The sequence below is a fragment of the Taudactylus pleione genome, unplaced genomic scaffold, assembly GCF_031769625.1.
Source record: "Taudactylus pleione unplaced genomic scaffold, aTauple2 ptg000791l, whole genome shotgun sequence".
In the NCBI taxonomy this organism is placed as follows: Eukaryota; Metazoa; Chordata; class Amphibia; order Anura; family Myobatrachidae; genus Taudactylus; species Taudactylus pleione.
The window spans coordinates 3,169,698-3,192,790 of NW_028285193.1; the positions used below are offsets into that span (position 1 = coordinate 3,169,698).

The 23,093-nt window shown below is 47.2% G+C and overlaps 1 protein-coding gene across 2 annotated transcripts in view; it reads right to left on the reverse strand.

Moving 5' to 3' along the window:
- The window catches only part of CYRIB (CYFIP related Rac1 interactor B), a 160,097-nt gene extending 137,727 nt beyond the window's left edge, over positions 1-22,370 (reverse strand). The window contains exons 1-2 of one of the 2 annotated variants that reach the window (XM_088457897.1): positions 22,353-22,370; positions 14,312-14,481 (exon numbers count right to left, since the gene is read on the reverse strand). The gene's annotated coding sequence lies outside the window, so the exon portion shown is untranslated. Of the gene's footprint in view, positions 1-14,311; positions 14,482-14,524; positions 14,545-22,352 lie in introns of those variants that run through there. The other variant, XM_088457899.1, reaches the window with a different exon arrangement.
- Between the last annotated feature and the right edge of the window lie 723 nt (positions 22,371-23,093).

Consider the following 23,093-nt stretch of genomic DNA (forward strand, 5'->3'; position numbering starts at 1 on the left):
TGCAGACACTATATCAACAACATAATATCAACATAGGATTTTAGGGGTAAGCGTTCGGCATCCCGGCGGTCTGGATGCCAACGCTCCTATTACTAGCGACAAAATCCTGACATCGGTCAGAAGCTCGGCGCCAGCATCCCGACCCCCGGGATATCGAAGGTAAGTATCGGGTGTTAGGGAGGGTTAGGTTTAGGGACTAAGGGGGGAGGGTTAGGGTTAGGCACCAAAGAGGGGGGGTTAGGGTAGGGAGAGGGGGAGAGTTAGCATTCCGATTAACAAGTGTCGGTATGTTAACCCTTTCGAGATGCCAGCGTCGAGAGTCTAACAGCCGGGATCCTGAGCGCCGGGATCTCATACCGATTTCGATTTTAGGGTTAGGCAGCAGTTAGGGTTGGGGTTAGATTATGGTTAGGCAGCAGTCAGGGTTGGGGTTAGATTAGGGTTAGGCAGCAGTCAGGGTTGGGGTTAGATTAGGGTTAGGCAGCAGTTAGGGTTGGGGTTAGATTAGGGTTAGGCAGCAGTTAGGGTTAGATTAGGGTTAGGCAGCAGTTAGGGCTGGGGTTAGATTAGGGTTAGGCAGCAGTTAGGGCTGGGGTTAGATTAGGGTTAGGCAGCAGTTAGGGTTGGGGTTGGGTTAGGCAGCAATTAGGGTTGGGGTTAGATTAGGGTTAGGCTGCAATTAGGGTTGGGCTAATCTACAATTAGGGTTGGGGTTAGATTAAGTTTAGGATGCATTTAGGGTTGGGGTTAGATTAGGGTTAGGCTGCAATTAGGGTTGGGGTTAGATTAGGGTTAAAATGCAATTAGGGTTGGGCTAGTCTACAATTAGGGTTGGGGTTAGATTAAGGTTAGGCTGCATTTAGGGTTGGGGTTAGATTAGGGTTAGGCTGCGATTAGGTTTAGATTAGAGATAATGTAGAGTAGGGCTGCAGTTAGAGGTAGATTAGGGTTAGGTCGCAATTAGACGTTGGGGTTAGATTAGGGTTAGACTGCAATTAGGGTTGGGGCTAGATTAGGGTTAGGCTGCAATTAGGGTTGGGGCTAGAAGAGGGTTAGACTGCAATTAGGGTAGCGGTTAGATTAAGGTTAGGCTGCAATTAGGGTTAGATTGGAGATACTGTAGTGTTGGGATGTAGTTAGGGGTAAATTAGGGTTAGACAGCAACTTGAGTTGGGTTAGATTAGAGTTGGGGTTGGGCTGCAGTTAGGTTTCGGTTTAGATTAGGATTATGATGCAATTAGGTTTAGGGTTAGGCTGCAATTAGGATTGGTAGTAGATTAGGGTTAGTATGCAATTAGGGATGGAGTTAGACTAGGGTAAGGCTGTAGTTAGGGTTAGATTAAAGTTAGGGTTGGGCTGCAGTTAGAGGTAGATTAAGGTTAGGCTGCAATTAGGGTTGGGGTTAGATTAGGATTAGGCCCCAATTAGGATTGGGGTTAGATTAAGGTTAGGCTGTAATTACAGTTCGGATAGATTAGGGTTAGGCTGCATTTAGGGTTGGGGTAGATTAGGGTTAGAGTGACATTTACTGCAAAATCCCACTACCAATAAGACGACTGTCGGCATTCACATCTTGCATGTCGACATTCAGACCATTTCATCATTATGCTTTAATGATTATTTTATGACCAGCCATATAATAAAAGGTATGCTTGGTTCCTCACCTGAGTAATCAGATCCCTGCCTACCCATCAGCATGGGATGCCGGTAGTACTAGTGCCACCGGTCCCTTATGCCAGGCTCCTCACAATCACTAGGCCTTAGGCGAGGACCTATGGCGCACTACCGCTACTCTAACAATGCAAATATATTCTATATGACTATGCTTCCAATAGTATATCTGATGGTTTTCCCGGTAATAAAAATGTAATATCTCCTGTATATGCTTAGAAATACCTTTTCACCCCGGTACAAGTGTTTATGTAACCACTTTTTTTTTGGCCTTCTCACTGATGGAAGACTATAAAGTGTAGAGCTGACAGTACTCTGGACGCCAGAATAAGCCATTATAAATATTCATGAGCAGTTACTCCAGCAAATCGGTGAGGAATCATGTGTAAATCATGCTGCTTGCATTCTGCAAGTTATCAGGAATAGATTACAGAGCCATCAGCCTGGCCGGCAGGCGTGACTGCGATGCCAGATAGTCATCTAGGAATTGTGTTGTGGGCAAGAGATCTCCAATGTCGACATCACTCAGAACGCTGCGCTTTCAGAATGCTTTTTCACAGTACAGTAAATACCAGTTACGAGACAGGAGCACAAAATGAAATGAAAAGAAAAATACGTGGAAATGCCTGTGCTCGGGCTGGAACACAAGACAACCTGTGCTCGGGCTGGAACACAAGACAACCTGGGCTCGGGCTGGAACACAAGACAACCTGGGCTCGGGGTGGAACACAAGACAACCTGCCAACAATAAATAGGAGACGTGCAGAGAAATTGTAGAAGATTGCTGTTTTCTTACCAGAAAACTGCGCCAATCTGAAGGCATCGTTTTTACGTACCAGCAGCTATTAGATATCTTCTTCGGTAGAGATAAAATTATATTAGAATGAAAATAAAAGGGATGTCCTCTTTTAAATACACTAACACTCTCCATGCCAGTGTTTGAGAAATAAGACTTCAAGGCTGCTATATTCGTACAGCGATTGGCAGATGGCATTTAAGGTTGCCAATCGTCAATTTACTGACAATCAGCAAATAAACATATCATGTTAATACCCGTCATTTAGTAAAAACCAGGGGTCAGTAAATATCAGACTCCATCTGTGACTACAATAACGAAAGTTTGGGGCCCAGAATATGTAAGGCGCAGTGGGCCTGATTCAGACCCACTCGCGAGCGGCTGTCCGCTCGCAAGTGGGTCGATGGTGTGCACTGCGCATGCGCACGACGGAGGGAGCTCCGTCGTGCGCATGCGCGAGACGCGACGAGCGAAGGACTTTCCTTCGCTCGTTGTGTCTGATCAAAGGGGGCGTGCTGTCGATGTTGATTGACAGCACGCCCCCTTTGGTGGGCGTGCCGGGGGCGTGCCTGCCAAGGGAATGCCTACCGTCAGAAGCCGGCCCCACTGACATCACTAGTGATGTCAGTGGGAGTGATTTTGGCTCTGATAGAGCCAAAATCACTCCTGGCCTTGCGGTTGAGTTTCTCAACCGCAGGCTTCTGCTCGCACTGGCGATGGTCGCGATGGTCAAGACCATCGCGACCATCATCCTGCACGCTCGTATAGGCTGTGGGTGGTGACCCACAGCTATGCGAGCGTCCAGGAGGACGCTCCATATTTATGGAGGTGGGCCCTGATTCAGAGCGAGCGCTCTGGTCAGAGCGTCCGGCTCTGAATCAGGGCCAGTGATAGGTGTAATGTAGAGCTTAGAGATGATGTGAACATGATCTTGGAGATAGGAATGTCCTAAACAATTCACTCACTTTCAGAATCCACGGCATTTGTAATTATGCCAGCCTCCCAATGAGCTAGTGTAACGGAACTCTGAAAGTCCATTCACAATTCTGTCACTGAAATATTGTGAAAGGTTTGCAATGGCGTCAGAGTGCGAGAGCCATACGTGATGTACGCCAAGTGTTTCCGGCAGAACCAGCAATGTGAAATAACGAGCACAGCGCTGTCCGGTGCTGCGGCAGTTAATTGCGCCTAAATAAATGGTGATGATGATACCCGGTAAACTGGAAAACAGAGACCATTTTTAAATGCCCCTGATCCTATCTGCCACTGACAGGCCCATTACCCACAAACCCTCGGCCATTTCCTTGTACTGACGCCCCCTGAAAATTAGGCCAAGTTTGAAAGTTCTGACCCCAAACCTCATTGGATCGCCGGATAGAACCAAAATAAATAAAAAAAATATGATTTGCCCAAATGATTCCATGAAAACATCCAATACATTTGCGGAGCCAAGCAGAGGCTATCTCATCTCTTACTGCGGTTAGAAACTAATTTGATTAGAACCATGGCCCTCATTCAGAGCCACTCGCTAGCGGCAGTACGCTCGTTCCGAGCGATGTTCGCACATCTGCGCATGCGTACGGTTTTTAGTACGCATGCGCGAACCAGTCAGTGCGGCTGAAAATCTTTGGTACGCAATATAGCGAGGGCCTGCTATTTTGAGTGACAGAATGAGGCGTATGTGGGTGGTAACAGGGGAAGGTGCTTGAAAACGGGGAGTGGAGATCAGAACGCAGGCGTGCTTAAAGGTCAAAACGGGCGTTTTAAGGGAGTGCATAATTAATCCAGCAGCGTCATTGACCACGTCACTTGTTTTTTTTTAACTCAGAACTGCTCGCAAAATAGCGGTTGAAAACACCAACCACAAGAATAGCGAGCAGTTCATACGCTGTACGATGTACTCGATTAATCTAATAAATAGCGGACATGACGTATGGTGCGTGCGGCCAGGGGGCGTTTTTATCAAATAAACGAGCGTATGTTTTGCTCGCTCGTTCAGACTTAGAGGTGTGAACAGACTGCAATTTGCGAACGGATCATTTGAATAGCCACCCCTTGTTTTTGAACGAACGACCGCAAATAGCGAACGGCTCTGAATGAGGGCCCATGATCCATAAGGGAGGGATAAAGAAAAAACTATTTTACATTTTAAAATGAAAAGCTGCAAAGTATGAGATAAATATGCATTATACAGATGTGCCCACATATATCTATCCTCCATGCGCTACAAGTCGCGCCACACGTAACGTGGGAGCTCAGTGTGACTCGGTAGCCGAGTGTCTTTTCGTGCGTCTTTTTAAATTCAAATGCATCTTAAGTGCGTCAATGATGTGAATAGATAGCACAAACAGCTTCTGCTGATTAAAATGATATGCAGCATGTCTATGTTCTCTGAGCGAGTGCGGGTGTATCTGCATGCAGAATGCTACGTTACAGTGTCAGCAGCTGTAACACTGTAACGTAGCGTTTAGCATACAGATACACCCGCAGTCACACACACAGAGAACCTATGCATGCTGCATATCATTTTAATCAGCAGAAGCTGCTTGTTCTATATATTTGCATCATTGTGCGAATAACACGCATTTGAAGGTAAAAAGACGCTCGGCGCCACTGAGTCACACCATGGCACGACTAGAAGAGCTGTATAACACGCCAGGAGGCTAGATGTATGTGGACCCATCTGTATATCCTGGATTAGAATCAGGAACATTATGCTACTGGATACAGATGTGTCCTCGTACACTATGGGGTATATTTACTAAGATCGATTTTAATTATTATTAAAGATTAGTTTGTGGGAGGAGAGGTGTAGGGTTGGGCTGCAGAAGGGGACGTTTCTGGTTATTCTGCGGGAGGGGTGGGTTAGGGTTAGGCACTAGGGAGAGGGTGCGGGAGGGGAGGGTTAGAGTTAGGCTGCGGGAGGGGAGGGTTAAGGTTAGGCTGCAGGAGGGGACGGTTTCTGGTTAGGCTGCGGGAGGGGTGGGTTAGGGTTTCGGTTAGGCACGAAGGGAGGATTAGGCTGCTTGAGGGGACGGTTTCTGGTTAGGCTGCAGGAGGGGTGGGTTAGGGTTACGGTTAGGCACTAGGGGAGGATTAGGCTGCGGGAGGGGACGGTTTCTGGTTAGGCTGCAGGATCGGTTGGTTAGGGTTAGGCACTAGGGAGAGGGTTAGGGTGCGGGAGGGGACGGTTAGAGACAGTGCAGGAGGGGGCGGTTTCTGGATAGGCTGCTGGAGGGGTGGGTTAGGGTCAGGCACTAGATGGAGGGTTAGGGTGTGGGTTAGAATCCTCACCAACATGGCTCCAGTCAGGATTCCGGAGCCATCATTGTGACCGTTGGGATTCTGACCGCCGGGATCTTATACTGAACCCGGCGAAAAGAGCCTGGTGCATTACTTGCAAATTCTAATGAAACACCCCTGAGAGAGTCCTGTAGGGGGCAACTCACTCCAATGGGCAGGGGATGAGGCACTGCATTTTCATGCATGTTACAGTGGGGGCAGAGCTGCACGTCATCTTGGCTCCGTCCCCTGCTTTTTACAGTGTGAGGCGGGGATAGGATGAAGCGGATCAATGCAGCAAAGGGAGATGAGCCAACTCTGTCGGAAGGCTGGGAGAGGCCCCCTAAATTTGGGACTGTCCTGGCCCCTCCCGGGAGAGTTGGCTAGTATGGTTTGGTGCGTTATATGATCCTAGTCTCACGCAATGTTGGTCTGGGGGTCATACACTTGTTTGAGTACAGAACGTGCATTACTGTGTACAGCGTGTAGATACTAACCTATAGAAAGACACCACTAATAATATTAATAGAAAGGTGCCTCAGATCATTCTAGCCGGAACGGATAAGTCAGCAGTAGAGACGATGAAGCTTATTAATCCTCTGCTCATTAATATGATAATAATCTTACAAGGATTTGGGAATAGTAGCAGGGGGTGCAGCAGCTACGGGGGTCCCGGCCTCCCTGTCGGAGCCCCATCTGTATTGTGCAGTGATTCCCAAACTTCTATCAGGCTGACGCCCACTTCCCACCTGGCCTATGAGAAAGAGGTCATGGCTTCATCTGATTGTGGGTGTGGCTTAATGTATTGGGGTGGGGTTTATTTTGCTTCAATGTGTGCTATAAGTCTTGCAGCAACCGGTTAGATGCTACAGGTTGCTGTGGATTGTATGGCGTTACCTTCCTGCAGACCGAGGATAACGCCATTGTGTGTGTGCGCATCCTACATGTGGAGGCTGGTCACACGCACCGCGTCATCCGCTGCGATGTAGGGAAAGTGGCCTAAGGTGACAGGTGGGAAAAAGATGACAGATTTATCTGTGAGTTATTGCCCATAGCATCCAATCAAATTCTAGCTATCCTATCTAGTAGTAGTGCATTCTGCAAAATGACAGCTATAATCTGATTGGTTCCACTTGCTATAGGCAACACCTGCACTTGTGCTCTTTACAAAGCTTTGATAAGTCTCACCCAACAGGCTCCACTGCACACTGGAAGCTGCGTTATACCTGGAACAGCCGCATGTTGGCTAGTCTGGCTCTGTTATGGGTAATGTGTCATCTTTCGTGCCTAATGCAAGAAGATAGAGGGGCATATTAATTCAAATATATTTGCGGGATAGCAGCAAATATTAAAGATCCCCAAGATGTAAGAAGGAGGGGCCTCAGCAGATATCTCCGATATAGTTTTCCAAGAGGGCTGTGGGATGTACAATGCTCCCGAATGCTAACCAATCCGGAGCTTAACCCCAACCACTAATGCCATCTTCAGATGGTGTTAACTGTTGTAGCTTATAGGCTACCTATCACCGGTATTTTTTTGGGAAATGGATCCAAAGGTTACCCTCCCTGGTGCTTCCTGCTTGCATATGGGCTGACAGGAAAAAGCAAACGTAAAGCCCCTGTCCTGACGAATAAAGATTCCTTACTGCCAGACATTGTGACGATTAGGAATCTTTATAATGGGGGGGGGGGCTGAGCGCATAATTAGAATAAATATGTCCCACAGTAACCAGCAGGAACTGGCCAGTCATTCTGGATATGCTTGTGGACGCGTCCTGCATTTCAGTCGCTCAGGTTATGGGAACACCAGACGTGTAAATGAGGAAGACCATACCCCCTGCATCAGGGGCCGGCAGACCAATTAGTATCACATAGAACCTGCAGGTCTCAGTGTGAGGAGGAAGTACACTATGAGTATACGCACCAGCCAGAGTGAATGAGGAAGTATGGCTTCTTAACCCCTTCATTACTGCAGAGGATTTGAAAGTTGGGGGTCTATTTACTAAGCAGTATTAGGAGACAGAGTGAAAAGTGATAAGGTGCCAGCCAATCAGCTCCCAACTGTCATCTCACAGGCTGTGTTTAAAAAATGACAGTTGGGCGCTGATTGGCTGGCACCTTATCACTTTTCACTCTGTCTCCTAACACTGCTTAGTAAATAGACCCCTTGGTCTCTAAATGGTTCCAAGAAAAAAAAACAATGATAACAAAGATGGGGGAAAGTACTAAGCCTTGAAAAGTGATAAAGTGGAGAATTATAAAGTACCAACCAATCAGCTCCTAGCAGTCACTTTACATATTATGTTTGAAAATGGCAGTTAGGAGCTGATTGGCTGGTACTATCACTCTCCACTTTATAATTTTTCAAGACTTAGGAGCTCATTCAGACCCGTTCACTAGATGCGGCCGCTTGCTCCGAGCTTATGGAAATTCGTCTAAGTGACGTCAAGGCAGCCGCTCGCAGGGCGAGTCATAAGCACACCCACTATGTTTTGGCGAGTGATCACTTTTTGTTTGTAGGCACCCACCAGCCTGTCTTAAGACGGCCATTTGCGTACATCATCTCCAGGAAGTGCATGAAACCATTGGTACATCGTGCGCCATCGGAAGCGATCGCAGCGCTAGAGGTTGACTATACCCTGCCGCAAGCACTGCGAGCACTTCAGTGTATATTTCTAGCAAGTGACGTGTCCTATGACGCTGCCTGTTAATTATGCACGTCTCTGAAACGGCGTTGTTTCTCAGGCACGCCTGCGTTCGCACCTCCACTCCAGTGGTCTGCCCCTGTTACCGCCTACAAACGGCTTCTCCTGTCACTCATTCAGCTGGGCTGTCTATGCTGGGCGAGCGAGAGTTTCCCCATCGCTCATCCTAGTCCATGCACATGCAATACGAAGCGTACGCATGCGCAACACTGAAAACCATCGCTTGCTCCGAGCCATCGTTTACTAGTGAACAGGTCTGTTTGCTTCTACATCTCCCCCATTATTTGATTTGTGCGTCACCTCTCGGCCGGCGTTTAAATGCTACTTGGGGGTAAATTTACTAAAGTGAGAGTTTTTAGAAGTGAGTTTTAAAAGTGATGTTGCCCATAGCAACCAATCAGATTTTAGCTATTATCTTCTAGAAGGTGCTAGTTAAATGTTAAGTAGAATCTGATTGGTTGCTATGGGCAACATCACTTTTAAAGCTCACTTCTAAAAACTCTCACTTTAGTAAATTTACCCCTTGGTCTTTTCACTAGAGCAGGACATGTTTACTTCATGCTGATAATCAGTGGGGACAACAAGGCGTAATGTGCGGTAACCCCTAGCTACCAGATCTTATAGCTGATTTTACTACCACAGTTATGGGCAACAACAGGTGGCCCTTTCAGCCTTCACCTGCGGCCCCCAGCTCCTTCCTGCTTTAATGGCAGATTTGTTGTAGCACAGTCAGCTCCCTGTAATGTACATCTAGCAAATCATCTTTTCAGCAACCTCATAAATGGCTGCAGGGGGTTGGTGGGTGCAAGTAGTAGAAGCAATCCCAGTCTTGACTGCGGCTTCCGATTGTCCGGAGTCTGGACGGTAACTTATCCCAGACATGAAAGGGGCAGCGAGATCTGTAACCCATAAGACGAATTACCTACAACTCATTGAGTGGGGACAGAGGGGAGCGAAGGCTGGAGTCCCAAATTTCTGTGTCCCGCTCACTGTGATGTCACTGGTAGCAAATGTTCTGGGCTGTGGGCCCGATTCAGAGCCGCTCGTAAGCGGGCGCTCGTTCGTTCCGAGCGATGTTTGCACAACTGCGCATGCGTACGGATCGTAATGCGCATGCGTGAACCAGTCAGTGCAGCCGAAAATCGTTTGTTCGCTAAATAGCGAATGCCTGCTATTTTGAGTGACATGAGGAGGCGTATGTGGGTGGTAACAGGGGAAGGTGCTTGAAAACGGGGAGTGGAGATCCGAACGCAGGCGTGCTTAAAGGTCAAAATGGGCGTTTTATGGGTGTGCATAATTAATACAGCAGCGTCATTGACCACGTCACTGGGTTATTTCATAGTCAGAACTGCTTGCAAGATTGTGGTAGGAAAAACCAACCACAAGAATAGCGAGCAGTTCATACGCTGGTCGATGTACTCGATTAATCTAATAAATAGCGGACATGACGTAGGATGCGAGCGGCCAGGGGGTGTATTTTTCAAAAAAACGACCGCAAGTTTTGTTCGCTCGTTCAGACCTAGAGGCGTGAACAGACCGCAAAGAGCGAACGGTTCATTTGAATAGCCACCCCCTTTTTACTGAACGAGCGAGTGCAAATAGCGTCCGGCTCTGAATCAGGGCCAGTATTGCAGGAAGCTGTTGGGTACGGACTTGTCCCCACCTCATGCCCAGCGACACCATGACATCACTGCCCCTAGCCACGGCTCCAAACCAAGTCCTTATGGACATACCTTAATCACACCCCTTATTCATATCCATTATAAAGAGGTGGTAACCCTAGGTGGGCCTGCACTCGAGAGCTATACATATGTGTGACCGGTGACTTTCATCCCTTACCATATTCCTATTGGGCAATTACACAGTACAATATGCTATTCTCAGTGTTTTGTATCCTAGTATCACCATGTTTATTATGAACAAAGGTACTTCTCACAAATGGGCAATGTAATTGGTGCCACTTCTCTTTTCTGTATACTGAATGTCATTTTCAGGATCCACGCATTTCTCCATTATGAATGAACATCCCATTAAAACTTCCCCATTTTTCTCCCCTCGATTAATGCATTTATGACTCTGTATGGCCAGCTCAGCAGTGCAACAATAGGCCATGTGTAATTCTCAGAATAAGCCCCCTCCCCAGTATTCTATACAAGTAAAAACGTATCACAGTTACATGTGTACAGTAGTCCGTAATAGAACCATATTACAGTCAAGTTCGGAGACAGTGGTGGATTTGGGGTTCCGGACTATAGACAGACAGTAATTACTGTAGTTAGACAGTTTCTAGATAGACACCAGATGTTAGACAGTTAATAGTTAGACAGGGATAAAAGTTCGACACAGACAAAAGTCAGACACACTAAAGTTAGACATGAAAGAAGTTTGACAGGTACAAAAGATCGACACAAAAATGGTCGACACATTTTTTTGTTTGTTTTTTAGGGTTAGGCACTTACTGGAGGGCTGGGGTTAGGCACTTACCCCCATGGTTAGGGTTAGGCACTTACCCAGACGGTTAGAGTTAGTCACCAGGAGGGATGGTTAGGGTTAGGCACCAAGGGGAGGGTTAGGATGAAGATTAGGGCTAAAAAACAAAACAAAATAATTGTCGACCATTTTCACGTCGACCTGTTGTACCTGTCTAACTTTAATGTGTCTGACTTTTGTCTGTGTCGAACTTTTTTCCCTGTCTAACTATTGACTGTCTAACATCTGGTGTCTATCGGGACATTGTCTAGCTAATTATTGTCTATTTCTTATAACACACCCGTGGATTTGGTGCAGTTATGTACAGTATGACCGCCTGTAGTGCAGCATTTTAGGAGGCCTTAAACTGAACCTAGGATCTCGCTAGTGAAATAGCAACATCCCTGAGGTATGAGGCACCCATGGTATCACCGTTTTGTGGTGAATGGATAAAATAAATTCTCATGAATAATAGCTCAGGCCACAAAAAGGCTGCTTCCACTTTGTGTGGGCGACACATACACATTAATATTACCTTCCTGGAAGTCATATAAATATCATGGCTAGTATACAACTCTATCGTCCTGCAAGGTTATTAATTAGCGCCATCTACTGGTTTCCCAGAGCTCTCACACGTTTACTCCTAGAATATATATATTTTTTTAAAGTTAGGCTTGCATAAGACAATTGTCAATGGCAGCTAACGCGATCTTCAGATGGAGGAATCCATTGTAGCCTATGGGCTACAGATCACCAAAAGTACTAGGAGAGGGATCCCTGCACTCACATATGCAGACCGCAAAAGCACAGTAGGCCACTGGGGTCCCAAAACCGAAAGTAAAGTGATTGATCATTTATTGCCCGAAACTTTTCTAGCATCCAGGGCCAGATCTATTATTAGAGTAGGTTAATGACAAGGGTGCCAATAATTGGGGGAGGGGGTACCTAAAACACTGTAAATGAGTGGCAGCGGGACGAATGATTGCTCAGAGTCTATAAACACCAAGGTGTTGGGCAGATTTATTGAACCTGAAATAAATAAATAACTCACTAAATAATAAAATAATAAATAAAAATAAATAAATGTAACCATGGTCCGAATTTGAGGAGACTGACCCACTGATCAGGACATTTAGTTCCAATTCCGGGACAGTTGGTAAAGGTGTCCGGCTAACGGATGCCACACGCGGCTTCCAATGATGCATTCACCATTCAATCATGGGGGACATGTATTAATAAGCTTTCAAATAGTGGATGAGTTACCCATAGCAACCAGTCAGCTTCTACCTATATCATTTTATAAACTGTACTTGATAAATGCTACATGAAAGCTGATTGGTTGCTGTGGGCCAACTTCTCCACAGTTTAGAAGGCTTGATACATCTTCCCTTGCGCTTTGGTAGGGGGGCGCCTCAGTGCTTCTGGGGGACATGGCACTACCCAAAGTGAATGGGCCTGTGCACGCACACTGTTGGCTAGCTGAGAATTTCACCTCATAGGGGTAGATGAACTAAACCTTAGAGATAAACTGGAGAGAGATTGCAGGCTCCATTTAACAATGAGTGCTAAAGGGGTTATGTCCTCCTCAGGGGCGCCGAGAGGGGGGGGGGAGTGGGTATAGATTACCAGGGCCCGGGCTTCCTGAGGGGCCTGGCGGGGGCCCGGGTCCGGCGCCGCTCCCCCTCCCTCACAGCGGCCCAGCACACAGCAATCTCCTAAGCCTGTGGGGGGGAGCGATCACACTGATCGCGCCCCTGGCTTTGAGCAGGGCTGAGGGGGCCCAGAGCAGCGCTGCAAATCTTTTTTTTTTTTGGGAAGGGGGCATGGCCACGCTGCCAGCTATTAGGCCACGCCCCCTATTACCTGGGCCCGCCGCGGTTCTCAGTGGGCCTGGTCCTCCTTTCAGCACATAACAAGCTTAGCTCACCTACGTTTGTCACTATACCGTTTACACCATCTATGGATGGAAATAGCAATACAGTCCCAGCAATGTGGACTCAGCAACAGCCTATCAAACTTCAGCAAAGTCTTCCATACACTGCTAGGTCCCCACAGCGTAAAAGTGCAACGTTGATGCGCAGGACGGCCGTCACGCATAAGCATGACACAACAGCCCGTCGCTGGCAGCGATAGTATCACTGTGATACTATATGAAATATGCCGCTGGCATATTATATAGGATAGTTGTTAAATGGGGCCCAACCAATCAGTTCCTAACTGTCATTTTTCAAACACAGCCTGTAAAATGACAGTAAGGAGCTGATTGGTTGGTTCAGTACTCTCTCTGCAAGCTATGATAAATTTCGTCACCAACCCTCCGAAAAATATAATGAAGTCCATTTAGCGCTAGGGGAATAGCAAATTGTATTCAATACAGTGAACGCTCCCCTAGAGCAAGGTCAAGTTACCGCCATTTATACTAATGTTACTTTCTCAACGCCAATGTGTGTGAACCTATAGTCATATAGCAAGGACATTTTTTTTTATTTCATTCTCTTTTTTTTTTTAACCACATAAACAGGGTCAAACCTCCAGCCCCCCCCACTTCCCAAAAAAACAACAACCATATTACAGCATGACTAAAATCAGTATCAGCATTAGTCCAGATTAGAAGATAATGGTCTCCTTGTAAAATAAGATTGGTAGCCTGTTCTTCTAATACAGATGCAGCTAATATTACAGGCGGAACATAAAGTATTAATTCATTGTACAAACAACAGCACTGATGTGTCTTCCCCATTATGCAACCCTATAAACAATCATCGGAATTGTCTTGTTATTCTACTTTCTATCACCGAGAGATCACTTTGCCAGCACCCAGATACAGGACACTTAATAACTGAAACATTTAGCAAATAACAATAATTAAAAAACCCCTCAATCGTCTCCTTTGTCAGTTGTCAGACTGTCAGCTGGTACCAGTGGTAATACTGTGTCATTTCCAACAGGAAGCATCCAGCTTGCTCAATGTCACAAAGGTTATTACAATAGCAACATTTTGATAAATAAATAAAAAAATCGATTTACAATAACAGTGTGAGAATAGCTGCACTGTGCCACAGGCTGCGAGTGTCATGCATGCATACTGTTACATTGCTATACATGGATACATTGCACATGAGCAATGGATAATCCCTACAGTCAGATTCCATTATCAGCCCTGAACACCATCACCACAGGTACTGTAAATCAATTTGCACCTCAGTGGCAGCCTGTAAGAAATGCAAGCCACCATCCAAGGATAGATAGATAGATAGATAGATAGAGCATGTACTATTGCAGGAATGTGCACACAGGTGGATATTTATACATACATACATACAGTACACACACACACATCATCCCCCCAGGTCAGGCACTCAGATTAGACTGCATTCAGCACACTGTACCTTGGCTCAGGAGTGAGGACCCCTGGTAGGGACAGCAGGCTGCTGCTGCTGCTGCTGCCGCTGCCTTCTGCTCTGGTGCCTGAGATTTCTGTAGACTGCAGCAGCTTCCGGGTTGGTGAATGTGACAGCCTCAGCCAGGTCCGCTGAGCAGCAGCTACTGTCAGAAATATCTATAAAAGGAAGAGACACATTGCAGAGGAAGAGGAAGCTTACCTTACAGGGGATGGGCTAACCCCCTGCCTGTCATCATACAAGCTGCAGCTCTCTTAATAAGGACACACAGCATTGTGGGTGCAGCCCCCATTGTGCTCGGAGCTAAAGGGTTAATAGTGTGAGGGTGGGTGAGGTGGGCAGATGGGCACTGGTGCCAGGCACAGGCTTCTGGTGGTGTTAAAGGGGGGGGGGGGGGTTACTTGTTAATAACAGGTGCACAAAAGATGCAACAGATTCCCCTCCTTCGCAGCTGTTGTGCTTTCCTTTTTATCCTCAAGGGGGCGTTATTCTGAGGTTCTTGCAACATCTTTGTGAAATATTTGCAAATTTGAAATTTTTGAGCCTTGACAGATGAGCACAAAAACAGCATTTGGGGAGGGATGCAGTCAGGAAGCCGACGGTTCGAAATGCCGACCACCGGCTTTCCGACTGTCTAATCCCGACGCCTGTCATTTTACCTACGCCGGGAGCCCGAAGCCCGGTATACCGATCAAAGGTAAGCCGGGCGGAAGGCGCTGACAGCCGCACGGGGGGGGGAGCGTTAGGTTATGGGCTCCCGGGGGGGACTTGTGGTTAGGCACCCCACCGGGAGGGTTAGGCTGGGGGAAGGTGGGGTTAGGCACCCCTCTGGGAGACTTAGATTTAGGCTGCGGGGAAGGGGGGGTTAGGGTTAGGCACTTAGGGAGGGGTTAGGGTTAGGCACCCCTAAGGGAGGGTTGGGGGAGGGGTAAGGTTAGTGAATACTTAAAATACTTACCTGTCGGGATCTTCACTGCCGGTCCTACAGTGTCAGGATTTGCGTCCGATCCCTTTGGGTAGTGGACATATGCAACAGGATTAGGGGCATATTCATCAAAATAATTTTGCGGGAACAACTGTTGAAGTATCACCAGGATGTATGAAGGGAGGAACGTAGCCGGTATCTCAATATCTGCTGCGCTCCCACCGTTTTTCATTTGTAAAAGCAGTCCCGTAGGTTTCTATGAGAGCTGCTAAACCGCGACATGTACCAAACTCCGGAAAGCGTAAAATTCCGAAACTTGACACGTAGGCAAACGCAAGGTGGGTTTCCATCTGCCTGGAAACCCCCCTCCCTAGATCACACCATAACCACAATAGAAATAGTAATATAATGGAATTTTAATAGCACTGCACGTTCTTCTCAGTATCACAAATGAAATATATAGCACCACCTGTGGATCTTTTAACATGTATCAGCCAGTAATAAATAACCTGTGCACCAATTAGGGAATTTGGAAAACATGCACTGTTAGGGATGCACTGCTATAGAGCCCAATATGTACATATATGTCCAGGGCAGCGCTAGGTTCTTCTGCTGCTCCCCAAGACTCCCAGACTTGCTCCCATGCCCTGGAATGGTGCCCACATCTAAAATAAAAACATTCAGCTCAGACAGGATGGCCCTACTGCCACATTTAATGGCTTACTGTGATCACTGGTCCTGTATATGCTGGAATTATGACACACAATATACTTTGTATGACGCATATTAAAGATGGATAAGTGGTAATTATACCCTCTTCATGGACTGGCCACACTCAAAAATCAAACATTTGGAAGAAACCCCTCTAGAAATCCTGCATTTGCCACTTTTCCGAAGAGGGATCCACAAACTTTTCCGAAGAGGGATCCACAGTAACCTTTCCCGATAATGTCTGCTTGCACAGGCACAGGCGGACATCTGCACGTGCACAGTACCTCAGCTGTGCCAGTTTCTCAGCCCAGGAGTAAATTCTTTGAATTATACCCCTTTTACACCGGAGCTAAAACCCGGGCTTTTGAAGGGTTAACCCGGGCAGCTCCCTGGTGTAAAAGGGGAGAGAGTTGGATCGCCGGGTCGAGTGACCCGGCAATCCAACCCAGGTAACTAGCAGGGTTTCACATGGGCGTAGCCCGTGAAACCCTGCTGTGAGAACAGCACACTCCGGGTCACAATGACCTGGAGTGCGCTGCTAGCCGGCCGATTGGTACGGCTTCAGTGGTGCTTGGAGATGACGTCATCTCCAACCGACCACTTTCACTCCGCAAAAGCCGGATCTATGCAAACCCCACTGCGGTGTGAGCGGCGCTGACTCGGGAATATCCTGAGTCGGCGCCTGCAAAATTCCGGGTCTGATCCGGATAGGAACTTTGTTCCAACTCCTGGTCAGACCCGGAATGTAGGTGGAAAAGGGGTATAAGTGATCACTGTTCCTTTTTTTTTTACACGTCGCAGGGATGGGCTTCTTTTCTTTGTAAATTCCCACAAAACTTAGGCCCTGATTCAGAGCCGGATGCTCTGACAGAGCGCTTGCTCAGAATCAGGGCCGTCCTTCTTGTTTTTCAGAGCAGCCTCCTGGCTGCTCGCATAGCTGTGGGTGACTACCCACAGCTATAGGGAGCGGCCAGGAAGATGGTCACGATGGTCAAGACCATCGCGACCATCAGGTTTGCGACGAGACCCTTGTGGTAGGGTCTCATTGCCGCAAGCCCTAGAGTGCTTTCGGCTCTACCAGAGCCGAAAGCACACCCACTGACATCACTTGTGATGTCAATGGGGCCGGCCCCAGACGGTAGACGTTCCCATGGGAATGCCTCCATCTGGGCAGCCACGCCCCGGCCCGCCCACCAAAGGGGGCGTGCTGTCACTCAACATCGACAGCGCGCCCCCTTTGGTACGAGACCCGGAGCGACGGTTTGTCCGTCGCTATCCGGGTCTCGTGCATGCGCACGACGGGGCCGGCTCCGTCATGCGCACTGGGCCACCATCGACCCGCTTGCCAGCGGGTCTGAATCAGGCCCTTCATTTCTTATTGCCGAGATATGAGGCGATAACAAATTATAATTATCCCGACTAATTCCTGAATATGCCCCATAGGGAGGGAGAATATACACTACCCTATCATGTATAGACTATTTGTGTGGTTAATTTAAATAACTGTCACATATTCCCCCAGGACACGGTTGTCAGACAGTAAAAAGTCCCAGGGACTGATATCATAGAAATGGGACCTTCTGCCCTCTCTGTGCAGTGCCAGGGTTACTATTAGGAGAACTTAGGTAGTTGCCGGGTGCCAATGGTTTGGGGGACCGCAAATACTGGATGAGCATATTTAATTCCTTTGTGGGATAATCAGATCAGCAGCTGCTGGGAATGCTGGTCCTTAAAGTGTTTGGTGTCCGCATGCATTTGGGAGCATTCTGGTTAGTTTGCGTCTTATTTAAAAAGCCCATAAATATACAGCACTGTGCAAAAGTTTTAGGCAGGTGTGGAAAACATCCTGCAACATAAGAGTGCTTTCAAAAATAAAAGTGTTAATAGTTTATTTTTATCAACAAGATTAACGCTTTGCCTTCAAAACAGCATCAATTCTTCTAGGTGCACTTGCACACAGTTTTTGAAGGAACTCGGCATGGAGTTTGTTCCAAACATCTTGGAGAACTAACCGCAGATCTTCTGTGGATGTCGGCTTGCTCACATCCTTCTGTCTCTTCATGTAATCCCAGACAGACTCGATGATGTTGAGATCAGGATTCTGTTGGGGCCATATCATCACTTCCAGAACTTCTTGTTCTTCTTTACACTGAAGATAGGGGGTCATTCAGACCCACTCGCAAGTGGCAGTATGCTCGCAAGTGGGTCGATGGTCCCCACTGCGCATGCGCACGACGGAGGGAGCTCCGTCGTGCACATGCGCGAGACCCGGACTGCGACAGCCAAGCTGTCGCTCCAGGTCTCGCACCAAAGGGGGCATGCTGTCGATGGTGACTGACAGCACGCCCCCTTTGGTGGGCGTGCCGGGGGCGTGGCGGCCAGACGGAGGCATTCCCATGAGAACGCCTACCGTCTGAAGCCGGCCCCACTGACATCACTAGTGATGTCAGTGGGAGTGATTTTGGCTCTGATAGAGCCAAACTCACTCCAGGACTTGTGGCTGGTAAACCCTACCGCAGGGTTTCCGTCGTAAGTCCGAAGATGACCATCTTTTTGGATGCTCGTATATGCTGTGGGTAGTCACCCACAGCTATACGAGCGTCCAGGAGGACGCTCCATTTTAATGGAGGAGGGCCCTGATTCAGAGCAAGCGCTCTGGTCAGAGCGAGCGGCTCTGAATCAGGGCCATAGTTCTTAATGACATTGGCTGTATGTTTGGGGTCATTGTCCTGCTGCAGAATAAATTTGGAGCCAATCAGATGCCTCACTGATGGTATTGCATGATGGATAAGTACCTGCCTGTATTTCTCAGACAAGAGACAAGAATAGCTAGACACAAACCTGAGCGATATCGTCTAGTGTGTCCCTGGTAGGGTGTGCGTACACCCGCTGAATGATATCATTAACAATATCGTTCAGCGCCGGGCTCTCTCCCCCATTCTATAACATGCAGCAACCTGACAACATCGTCAGGTTGGCTTGCATGTTAACCCGATGAACGATGATGACAAACGACCTGCGGGAACGCGCGTCGTCGTTATCGTTCATCGTTTTTGTGTTAAACATGGACGACTGAACGATAATGATATCATTATCGTTCAGTTGTCCACTTTAATCGCCCAGTGTGTATGCACCATTAGGGTCAACAGAATGTAGCCGTCTCTGGCACTTTGTGGTGATCACAAATAAATCCTTCTCTAAAAATTCCTCACGTGGACATGTAAAAAAAGTAGAGGAAAATATTTCATAGTGACACTACTTGTGACACGGAGACTTAAAAGTGGATTGCAACCCTCATCAAGGAAGAGAGAATAGATGTAGTTTTCTTATTCCAAAAAAGCTGGAATTCCTGAGTGAGACCCTTTTAGATGTATTACACAGAAGCCCTCATTCAGAGCCGGACGCTCTGAGCAGAGCGCTCGCTCTGAATGAGGGCCGTCCTCCATAAAAATGGAGCGTCCTCCTGGACGCTCGTATAGCTGTGGGTCACCACCCACAGCACATACGAGCGTGCAGGATGATGGTCGCGATGGTCTTGACCATCGCCAGTGCGACCAGAAGCCTGTGGTCGGGTTTTTCGACCACAAGCCCTGGAGTGATTTTGGCTCTATCAGATCCAAAATCACTCCCACTGACATCACTAGTGATGTCAGTGGGGCCGGCTTTTGACGGTAGGCGTTCCCTTGGGAACGCCTCCGTCTGGCAGGCACGCCCCCGGCACGCCCACCAAAGGGGGCGTGCTGTCAATCAACATCGACAGCACGCCCCCTTTGATCAGACACAACGAGCAAAGGAAAGTCCTTCGCTCGTCGCGTCTGGCGCATGCGCACGACGGAGCTCCCTCCGTCGTGCGCATGCGCAGTGCACACCATCGACCCACTTGCGAGCGGACAGCCGCTTGCGAGTGGGTCTGAATGAGGCCCAGAAAGTCTTGTCATACATTCATATGATGTTTGTTTTCAGAGTCCTCACCAATGAAATTCTGGGTCTCCCCACTGTACCAGTCCAGCTTCTCAGTCAGAGTACCTGCATTGATGTCCATTGACGATGTAAAGGTGCCCATACATCAGCAACGGATTGCCGTGATGCAGGGCTGCCATCGGAAATTTCCGATCGCCCACCATCGATGTTCTGCAATCCGTCTCCGGATCGCAGACATTTGTCATGATAAATGTCGGCGATTTGACAATTGCGATCATTTTTTGATCGCGATCGTCAAATCACCAAAATTCAACATGTTGGATTTCTGCGATCCTGCGATGCCGGGTTGCAGCATCGCGGGATCGCGATAATGTATGGGGCCCATTAATCATCAATGTTTTCCTGCCCTCAATTTAAAACAAATCTAGGACCTGATTCACTGGTGTGCACAGGGCCTGATTCAGCAAGGATCGCACGGCTGCGTTCGCATGCAGCCGGTCGATGTTTGCAATCTGTGCATGGGTGCGCGATCTGGCCGAAGCAATCGGGAAGCAGTGAGCATGCAGAGTCTTCACACAGTGATTGACAGGAAGTGACTGTTTGAGGGTGGTGACGGGGGTTGGTTGGTGGAACGCAGGGGTGCCTGTGCGTTTGACGCTGTTACAGGGGCGTGCATAATTAAGCCCCTGCGATAGCATACGCTGGCAGAGGTCTAGATGGCGACAGGAGGTTTAGCAGTTTGTGAGGTAGGATCAGGTCAGTCACAACTGTGCGAATGGTTCCGATGTTACCGATGTTTTCGTTGACTTGCGGATGCATGTCATGGGAAGTGGGTGGCTTCATACAGCGATGGGCGTCTTGCTATAGTGCTGTGGTTGCCGTGCGATTGCACTCATTAGCATATTTTCACAGCTAGCGGGTGCTTGCGAGCGCAGCCGTGCGTTTAATATCAGACTGTCCGTTGCGCATCCGCATGACATTGAAGCACATCACTGGCAGGTGAGCGCAGGACGCCGTGCAGAACGTTGCGGAACCTCACCAGCAAGCTAAGTAATGATGAATACCAGCGCTATATTCATTTGTATCACTGCGATACTAAGTGAAATACAATATGCCGCTGGTGTTTAGATTCATTGATAAATAGGGCCCATAGCTCCTTATTACGTTTTGTGACCTGATACGTTTCAAATGAGATATCTATATTTTTGTTAGTTTATTGTTCTATGTCCACTGTATACAGTACTGTAAGTTCTAGTGTTTGATATGTTCCTCTTTATTGATGCTATGCAATTTCCAGATGCATAATAGTATGATTCCCCTCCCCTTTTTCCAAACTCTGCCAATACAGGCCACGTTTTAAGGATACCCATGTTTGAGCACAGGTGACTTAGACCCTCATTCAGAGCCGCTCGCTATTTGCGGTCGTTCGTTCTAAAACAAGGGGTGGCTATTCAAATGAACCGTTCGCTAATTGCGGTCTGTTCACGCCTCTAAGTCTGAACGAGCGAGCAAAACTTGCGTTTGTAATTTTGAAAAATACGCCCCCTTGTCACTTGCACCATACGTCATGTCCGCTATTTATTAGATTAATCGAGTACATCGAACAGCGTATGAACTACTCGCTATTCTTTTGGCTGTTTTTTTCAACCGCTATTTTGCGAGCAGTTCTGAGTAATAAAAAACAAAGTGACGTGGTCAATGACGCTGCTGTATTAATTATGCACTCCCTTAAAACGCCCGTTTTGACCTTTAAGCACGCCTGCGTTCGAATTCCACTCCCCGTTTTCAAGCACATTCCCCTGTTACCACCCACATACGCCTCCTTCTGTCACTCAAAATAGCAGGCATTCGCTATATAGCGAACAAACGATTTTTGGCCGCACTGACTGGTTCGCGCATGCGTATTAAAATCCGTACGCATGCGCAGATGTGCGAACATCGGTCAGAACGAACAAGCGGCCGCTTACGAGCGGCTCTGAATCAGGGCCTTAATTAGTACCTCAGTCAATTTGATTTAACCATCTGGGCTCAAGCATGGATAGCTTTAAAACCCGGACTGTAATGACGAAGTTTGGGAAACTGCCTTAACCCCAATCCCATCTCTCTTTCCTCATTTTCTACCTTCTATAATGTTGAAGAGTTGAGATTTCATCCGATCACACTATACTATCATTGGTCTTGGTGTCATCTTGATGTACAGTGTATATGTTCAATTTTTTATATATATATATATATATTTACATTGTATATAGTTTTTTCTGATTTCATAGTTATGTTCCTATTCTGTATTGACACTACTGTGAATATCTTTGAAATGTTTCAATCAAAAATGTATTAAAAATAAATAAATATTTTAATATTTCTTAAATAATGGTGCAAAAGAAGACAAACTGACTACGCTTCTAAAAAATAATTAGCACAATGCACCTGTCCTGTGGGGGGGGGTTGCCCAGCTTGGGGTATTAATCTTACCTGCTTTCAAACAAAGATAAAAACAGCAAAAGTTGCAAGGACCCGCCCCCTGTGACATCATCACATTAGATGGGACCCTCTCACCTGGACATGTCCTCAGTAGACTGCATTGGACTATTGCCAGCAGGAATTAACACCCAGGTGATTGACAGCACCTGGTTTAGAGGCGGGGCTTATAATGCCAAGTAGTGAATAATACAGCCAACGTCATAACGAATGCCCAATTCACTAGGTGCTGGTAATTGTATTGATGTTAATTACTGCCTGAAATTAGCCAGTGCAACTCACAAGGGGGGTATCCACTAGACCACAGGTTCTCAAACTCTGTCCTCAGGACCCCAAACAGTGCATGTTTTGTAGGTCTCCTCACATAATTACTAGTGAAATAGTCAGCTGCACCTGTAGATCTTTTAAAATGTGTCAGTGAGTAATGAATACACCTGTGCACCTGCTGGGTGACCTGCAAAAAGTGAACTGTGTGGGGTCCTGAGGACCGAGTTTGAGAACCACTGCACTAGACGATAAAGTTGAACGATTGAGCGATAACGATAAAATCATTCGATAATCATTTGAACATCGTTTGAAAATCGTTTGAAAATTTGGTCTTTTATGGAGCGTACACACGGTCAGATTTGTCAGACTTGTCAGATTTGTCAGATGAACGACTGAAGGATTAAACGATTTAACGATTTGAACGATTTTACCAAAGTTTTGAACGATTTGAACGATTGAACGATTTTT